We start from the raw sequence: 9,306 nt of genomic DNA on the forward strand, positions 1-9,306 counted from the left end.
GGCAAACAATCCACAGCCAAACTCACCAGAGCAGCTGATAAGGTGGACAACATTGGTGACTGCAATACCACATAAATTCCAGCTACAGATTACTAAGCAGCTCTTTTCCCAGCAAACTGCAACTGTACAAGTACATTGTCCACTTAAAAATCTCATGTGCTTTAATTTCCTGGAGCTATTTACACGTCTTGGAGACCACAGGGAGAACTTCCCTAAAAGGGTAAGAAAAGCCACTGCTCTTCTGCAGCCAGAAGAGTTCTTACAAACAGATCATCCTTCTGTTCTTGGGCTGATTAAAGGAAGAGCATGAAAAAACCAAGAATATTTTGGAATATCATTCCCAGAGGTGAGAACTTTTGCAAAGATTTTTATTGTCACTTCCAAAAGACAGTCAGTTGTAGATGACATTAAAGAAATGTCCTGACTTTTGTGACATTGCTGATGAGAGGGGACCACACAGGTAAACCTGCCCTCAGAACATTCAGGGCTTTAGAAATTGAAACTGAATTGCACTGAAGGCAAATTGATAGAGCACATTAAGGTAGAATATGTTGGCAACTTCACCCATCCTCAATTTCAGTTCATTTCAAAGAAGAGCACAGATGTCCACTCTGAGGCCACAGATCAAGGTTCTCATGTTATGACTATTTTTATTAGACTTCCTGACACTCCAAAGACACCCAGACCACAAACAATCATCTCCCCAGAGCCTTTAGAATAAGGACATTTCCTCCCAGTTCCAAGTTTTACAGGCTGGACTGGGTAACTGCTTGCACTGGTTTAGATGGCTGCAGAAACAGCTATGACAGACAAATTTTGGTGTTTTTGTTTTTTTTTTTTTTTTTTTTTTTTTTTCATTTCAACTCTGCACAATCAGTTTGGAGAGGTGAAGTCTATGGATTGCAGTTTTGTTGTTATTTTCTGCTGTGCTGGGTGGCAAAATCATAACCTGAGGCAGACTGGCCTTACCAGGGTGGCAGCTGGGGTCAGAGCTCTGTAATAACACTTCTCCTCAGCACTGAAAAGCATTCAAGGCATTTACTTTTTGTTTACAGCTCTTGCCATAAATGATATTAATCTGAAGTAGAGCTTGTGAGGCAAAGAGCACTTCAGTGTAAACCTTCTGAGGGTGATACCAGCAGCAGAGCTGCACACAGGCAGCCTTGTTAGGAATTGTTTGCCTCTTTGCTTTTCAATGCTTGAGCCACTTCCAGACTGTGTTCTTTAAAGAGCATTTGCACACAGAGTCTGCACAAGATGAGAGAGCTCTTTAACTCTGCTGTTCTTCCCCAGGTTATCATTGTCCCAGGTCAGTACAAGGCTGAATTTCCACAGGACATTTGGCCCATGGGCACACTCATTTTGGATTCACTTATTGTTATTTTCTGCTGTGCTGGGTGGCAAAGTCATAACCTGCTGCAAACTTTCTCAAATGTATCATCCCTTATGCTATGCTAAACACATTAGTATTTGCTTAAAAACTGTTGTATAAATTAGGGTATTACAGTTTTTGATACGACAATCTAAAAAGATGCTTTTTCATGAGACAAACAGCTGCAATGAACTACTTGCTTGTCACTCAATAAAATACACATATTTAAAATGACAAGAGTATAGTGTTTTCATTGGAAATGCTTGTATCATCTCCACACTAAAACAGCTGGGGATTTTAACTCTATGGCAGCTTCACTTTCAGTGCATGTACATCTTGCATGTTCACTTAAAAAATATTATTCCAGGGTTCATTTCCTGTACTTGCACTCATGATTCAATTATTTGGCCATTTTGTTGGGAAAAAAAAAAGAGATCAAGATGTATATTTCTATATAACTGAAGAGCTAATAATGTTGTTTAACACAGCCCCTCTGCCTATCAGCAGGATTTCAGTTCAGAGATGTTCAATGTCCAAATCAGTCAAACTGGATTTAATTCAGACATCTAACTCCCTCAGGCCTGGTTGGAAAATGTCAGCCTAAAATAGCTTGTGCCCGAGTAGAACAAACGAGAAAGGCACTTCTGATGTATGTATTTGTACGTCCAAATGTCACAGAGTGCTGGAACAGGGACTGAGCCCTCCCTACAGCACTCGGAGAGCTCCCAGGAGCCGCAGGAGTTCCTCCCACCTGCACAGCACCTCCCTAAAATGAGGGAGAGAGCTCCTTGACTTCACCAGGTGGTGAGCAGAGATTACAGGAAAGAGTAAAACAGCTGCCCCTGAGGTACCAGTTACAGGCTGGCCCAAATGCCAAGGCTTTGCAAGGTGAGCTAATGCTCTAAACAGGACTCAGGATCTTGGGTGACTTATCAAGAACAGAATTTAATGCTCCTCAGTAACATGAACACAGAAAGCAATAACCATGCCATGACTTGCTTTTGAACAGGATGAAGTTAAATGTTTCTCACCTTCATTTTCAGTTAGAAGAATAGGATATCAGAGGTAAATCCACAACGAATTTAATTTTGTGTTTCAGCCAGTGAAGCACAGAATTCACAAACACCTCTTCCAAAGATCAGTTGTTAATTATCTGCTGCCCTTAAACTCTCCTGGAAGGAAGGGAAGAGCTGATCTGAAAGGTGCTGAAAGGTAAATAAAGCATTTAACATTCAAGAGAAAACATAAGGTAGCCACAATTTTGATGGCACAGGGCCAGCACACAGCAGAAGAGAAAAATCCTGAAATGTGCTCTTTAATGGGCAATTAATGAGGAAAATCCCAGAAAATTTGCACGGGAAATGTCTTTGATTCTTTCACTTAACAGAATGATATCAGTTACTCTGTGTTTTGTCATCCTGGGGTCATTTTAAAGCAGCATGACAAAAATGTTCTTGTAGAAATAAAGAATTCAGTATTATCACCTTGATCTAATGAAATCATTAAATATTCTGAAGTTCTCAAATATTTTTTAACTTGCTCATCATGTTTATTTATAAATTTATTATTAAAAGCTAAGCTTCTGGACTTTCTTTTTTTTTCCTTTGCAATATGTAATTTATACCACTTATACTGAAGAACAGCAAATTGCTTTATTTTTCACTGTTATGAAGAGCTGCACTATTTCACTCAGATTCTGAGCAAAGCTGCTTGTAAACAACACTTGAATTAACAATTGAAGCATAAACATACAATTCAATTAAATTAAAATTAAAACAATCCAAAATAAAATTAGAAAACAGATTATTGAAATTAGTTTCTTTTACTATAGGTTTGTTAAAGAATGTATCTGAGAAAAAAAGCATTTTTAGCATTAAAGATTACTACCTGATATTTACTTAATTCCTAATGGATTTTTTTTATATAATTCAATAACAGAACTGGCTATCTCTCTCTTTTTTCTTTTATTACAGTTTTTCCATAGAACACTATGTTCTACTCGGCTTACCATGAACAGCGAGAAGGAAAATACAAAGAAAAGGACAAACTTTGGCAATAATTTGTTCTTTTTCCTCACACTGAATTTGAGAGAGCCCTTCCCGAGCAGAAAAGTTTCACAATTAGACATTTGCTTTGTCAGTCCCAGTTTGCTTCTCTTGTTCCTGACAGAGACTTGAGTTGCATTTTTCCACATTCTGTATTTTGCAAATATTAGCACAGAAAATTTAAAGACAGAATATCTGGCGAATACAATTGGATTATGTTTAAGGGTAACAATGACTGTCCCAAACTGGAACTCAGAAGACAATGGCAAGCTCTTCACTCTATTCAGGCAGTTTTGGATAAGGCAATTGTCAAAAGTAAGTTGGCAGAAACACAGGAAACTATTACCTGTCCAAGTTAAATCACAGAAAGCAAACTTCTAGGGTTTTTTTTTTATTATTTGTTTGGTTGTTTTCTTTGCTTTGTGGCTTTTTTTATAATGGTTCCTGTGTTAAAATGAAGAAATTGAGGTGCCAGCACCTGATGTTGTCCTGCACATCTTGTTTAGGTACTCATGTCCTGCCTTAACTTCATCATTTAAGATGCAGGGAAGACCTGGATTCTCTAACAAGTAAGATTTCTTTTCAGTTTCTTTCACAACAAAAATTGAAGCTAAAGAGCTGAAGTAAGAGTTGGCATTTTTCCCTCTCCTCTCTGACCACCCTTTAAGTGTTTCGGTCACTGTTTTTCTCACAAAAAGCAACTGTGCTGCTGAAAGAAGGGAATTAGGCCAGCTCCGTGCAGGGATCTCAGCCCAGAAGGAGCCAGGACAGAGGGGCGCCAGGGAGCGAGGGAGTGGCTGCAGGGGCACACAAATAGAGCACACATGAAACCCAAGCAGGTACAACCATTAGCTGGAGAGCTGGCAGTGCTCTAAAGATGCTTTTCAGATGGGCATTTTATACCCTGGCACATCTTACTCTGGCTGCCTCTGTAATGAGCCAGGGTCCTTCATCTCAGAAACAGGAACTTGGCTCATCCGAGGCAGCCACAGAAGCGGGGAAGTGCAAAAGCAGGCAGTGAGGATAAATCCCATATTTGTAGCTGCTGCTGACTCTGCTGGAGGATCCAGTGCTGGCATCTGCAGGCCATAACTCATGGAAAAAGTTACACGTTTCAGCTCTGCCATCTGATATTAACCTGTGTGCAGCTTATTTCCTATTCCATCAGCACTTGGGAAGGCTCTGCCATGGTGGGAGGCAGCTGCTCCTCTCAGAGGGACACTGCTATGAGTCAGGGCATGGTGGCCACCAGCAGCCTCAGTGCCCAGGACTGATACAGCAGGGAAAGTGTCCATCCACTGGGATCCAGCTCTACGGCTTGAACAGGAATTTAGCCATTCCCTGTGTCACCCTGAGCTCGTACTGACCCTCATGCCGTAGCTCCAGAAGCTGAAGGAGCTGTGTTTGTCCCCTTCTGGTGTCCTTGATGCAGGAGGCCCCTTGGCAGATCACTTAGGGCACTCTCCTCAGGTGACAAGGCCCATCTGCCAGACTCTCCTACCCTCCTGAGAATTTCCCTTCCAACTGAGCCTGTTCTATAGCCCTGTGTTTCTGTGAATTTGCCTGGTGGCTCACAGCACCAATAACGGGGGGCTCCTCCCCTGCCCTCTTGCCAGGAGCAAGGGCTTTATTTGTGTTATCACAAAATATTTGTTCTGTTTCAAGACAAAAGGAGAGGGGATGTCTCTGCTTGCTTTCCAAAAATAATCTTGTTCAAGTCCTAAAAGGGAGTTGCTGGGTTCCCTGCTGATATGTTTGATCATCTCCTGTATCAAGTTAATGTCCCACTTATTTATTTTAATGACAAGAGACCAGAGCCCAAGTATGAGGCATTCTTTACTAGTCACACCCTATTAAAACAACTGCTCAGAAACATGCTTTGCCTTTTTGCCCAAGCAGAAAGGCATTTGTGTCAGGATAGGAGGGATCAGTAAGTCATCAATACATCGACTGGACTGCCAGCAATGCTTTACATGTGACATTGTACTTAAATTTAGAAACTCAGCGGATTGATTGTAATAACAAGCACATCCTTCCTAAATTTCCAGAAAAAGAGAAAACTAATAAATTCACTACAGAACCTTACGGCTTTGTTCTGACAGAGAACTAGATCCACTCAGGAATGCTAGCACAGTTTTACTGCCTTTTTTTCACCCTAGCATTAATGTACACTTAAAGTGAATTCCCAGGCTTCAGATCAGGTGAATCTATACAAGTAAGCAAAGCCATATTTGGGGTCACAAAGAATAAACAGCAGATCTCCAATGCAGATTTTATAATACAAGTAACTTATTGCCATGCTATTTCATCGTATTTCATCGAACCACAGCACAAGACAGACAGTTATTAAAGAACGACTGGGTAGTGTTACGTTTCCCTTTAAAGAATTAACATCCTGTTTTATATTTTGGTAATGTTCTCTTTAAAACAAAGCAATTATCCTGCTAGTCCTCCCCTCTTTGGTAAATTCAGTATGCAAAGTAGCAATCGCTTGTTATAAATATTAAAGTTGGTGGATTTTATGGATTTGCAGTCTTTATCTTCAAAATAAAAGCATCCCTAGCAGTCTACAAGATGCTATGGCTCTCTTCATCTTTTAAAATACGGAACAGTGTAATAATTTAATTTTTTCCCCCATTACAATGCTCAGCAGCTGATCTTTTCCTTCTGCAGGAACATTCAACTATCCTACACAATAATGTGCTGTTACTGGTCTAACTGGGAAAGATTTATTAAACTGATCAATTTTTAGAGAGATTTTTCAATGAGAATTGTGCAATAACTCATTTGATGCTGAGCAGCAGCATCTAACAAAGAGACAACTTGCAAAGCTGAGTCCACGCCCCAAAAGTTGCCCAATTCAGGACTCAAACAGCAAGGCTGCTCTCAGCATGGGCTGCTTTTGTGGCTGCTGTAGCAGCCCGTTCTGCTTTGTACCAGCAGCTGCTGGGGTAGTTTCCAGCAGAGCTCTTTGGAAACCATTTCAATGGAAGTTTTTCCAGATGTAGGTGTGAGCACGCCAAACTCTCTGGCTCTCCAATGTAAAAAGCAAACTGGGAGCTCACCCAGGGGCTAAAGCAGAGCTTCAGGCAGTGCCCAGCTCCAAAATCCTGCTCTGAAACACTGCCATGGGTGCCCAGGGCTCAGTTTGGAGAGTGGCACCAAGATGTGGCAAAGTCTTCCTACCCCTTTCTCAAGATTTTCTTTTTCTCCTTCCCAGTATACAAATTGTCTAATAATCTGCATAGAGTGATTTTATTAAGGCTTAAGAAAAATGATTTAATAGCCATAATACAGAAAAAGTACCTGCTAATACTGTACATTATATGTAATTACTGTCTCACACAAGGACAGAATAGACTGCCAGCTACCCAACCACCAAATTATTTACCATGCACTCAGACAGGATCTTATGGAATAAATGACTTCTGCAAAGGTGCAGCTTACCTAGCATTAAAACATCTTTATAATGCTGGCAATTGTTGGGTTACAGGAATTCCAAACTTTAACCCTTCCCCTCTTAAAAGAAACAGCAAAGACTGATGTCAAGGCATTGCTGTACAATTACAGGGCTGTGTTTCTCAGAGTAACACTATTTTTCATCTGTATATACCAGTGGGAAATACACATATATTTGAATTTTCTCTATCAGTTTACTGAAGTGAGAGTCTAAGAAATCTGTATCACAGAATTATACATTGTATTACCTTCACTGCCAAATCTCATTTGGCACCCACAACAAAAAAAAAAAAAAGGACTGACAGCAACTCAAGAAACCACTGACATATTCAGAGCAAGGTTTTAATTAGCTCCCTCCTTGGCTGAGCATCTTCTTGCATCCTGTTAGAATCTCTATTCCTTTGCACTTCTCAGAGATATTCAGGCACAGGGAGTCACACAAATGCCTGATGGAAAAGACAGATGAGTCAAACTGTTGGAAAGTTCCCCGGGCAGCAGCTCAGATTGCTCACTCACTCCTCAGGCTTTTTTCTCCACTAAATGTCAGATGTGTCACTGATTTAGCAGCCACTGCCTAAAGAGATTTGGTTTGTGCCATCATTGCCATCACTGATCTTCTTGGTTAATTCCTATGCTTAAGTGATAACAGCAAATAGTGGCAGAGATGGTCATAGAGCATCTCTGTGTTTTCACAGGATGAAGCAATGGCATTAAGTGAAAGTAAGACCAAAATTAAGAGAAAATTCGTCCAATCTGAAGCAGCAGTTTCTAATTATGCAGAGAAGTTGTCTTTTTAAAAATTTGTATTAAGTACCTGGGTCTCTTACAGCCACACTCTCCAAAACTGAACTGAAGTGGGAAACAGCCTGTACCTCCCTGCCTGTTCTGCAGGGCCACAAAAAGGCCGACAAAGCAAGTAACACAGACCAATACACTGAAACATCAACCCACCATGAGTCCCCCTCTGACTCCTGACCCAAATCACATCATGACACATATAAGGAAGAGGAAAATAGAAATTTCAGCAGGTCAGAAGCATTTTGGTTGCAGTGTACTGCTTTTCCTATCAGGTTTATAAAATGTGAAGCAAATCCTACCTAGTATTAGGGTTCAGCATCTCTTAACTTTCTCACCTGGAAAAACTTTACCAAGCAGGTTTGATTCCAGCAGTAAATTCCTGCCACACCAAACTCACGTTATGATTTGGAAATTGAAATCAAAACCAATACCAGTGGTTTGGGATAACCCAACAGCTGGAGATAACATCTTTCCAAACCCAGTTTTTCCTAGCTGAAGAAAAACTTTGTTCATTAGCTAGGTTGCTTGTTATTTTGTTGATTCCTGAGATACATCAGGAAAAAGAGTTTTACCTTTTAAACTATTTAAATTTGGAGTGTGAACAAACATCTTTTATGTCCATTTAATTTTAAACTCTCCTTTTTAGAATACTGAGACATCCCCGTATTTTCAGTGCATCTTTAAAAAGTTATGACAACTGACATGTGTGTCAAAACCAGGAAACTGAAATTTTGATGTACTGAAAACCAACCCATTTTGAGTGCCATTCCACATTGCTCAGAGAAACACATCAAGTTTCAGAGAAATCAGATCTTCACCACTGAGAGTTTTAACAGCAATACTGATTCACTTAATAGAGCCTGAAAACATACTTTTTCTGACAGAGGCCATTTTCAGTGGAAACTATTTTGCTAATCACTTAACCATCTTCATATTATGCTGTGATTTAGACAGTACTTTCAGATACTTTCTTCCCTGTTTTGCAATATATGAAAAATGTGTGCTTTTTTCTCAGTGTATTAAAATGGAGATCTCTTCAGAAAGTCTAACTTTTTCATATAAAATCTCATTCTGACCCTTTTCTTTAATTAGAGAAAACTGGGTTAAAGGTGTGAATGATGGTTTCATTACTAATCAATTGCGTGGTTAAAGAGAAAAATGAACTTTGCAGTACACTCAGGGGTACCATTTAAATATATCTATGTGTGTGTACATATATATATATACACATTATTTTCCATTAAAGATTTAAATGGGTGCAAAACAGTTTTCTTTACTAGAAAAGGGTAAAAGTTAAGATGTACCTTGGTCAAGTGCCAGGCTCCGAGGACAATTATGATGCTGACAGCTCAGGGAGTTCCACCTTCTGTGCTGCTTTATACTCTGCCTCTGCCACTACCTGGGGCACTCCACAACCACTGCTGGTCCCCACGTGCTGTGTGCAGGTGGAATAAGGAATTTGCCATGTTCTGCCACCATTTCTATTATCAGCCTGCAAGAGGTGAATCTTTGCTGGAATGAAAAATTAGGTTCATTCTTTGAACCAAAATCAGCCCAGCCTGAGAGCAAGGTATTTACAGACATTAAGTCTTTTCTCTTGGACAGTGAAGCCTTAAAAACATCAGACAGGAA

This window comes from Anomalospiza imberbis, chromosome 13, assembly GCF_031753505.1.
Source record: "Anomalospiza imberbis isolate Cuckoo-Finch-1a 21T00152 chromosome 13, ASM3175350v1, whole genome shotgun sequence".
Lineage (NCBI taxonomy): Eukaryota > Metazoa > Chordata > Aves > Passeriformes > Viduidae > Anomalospiza > Anomalospiza imberbis.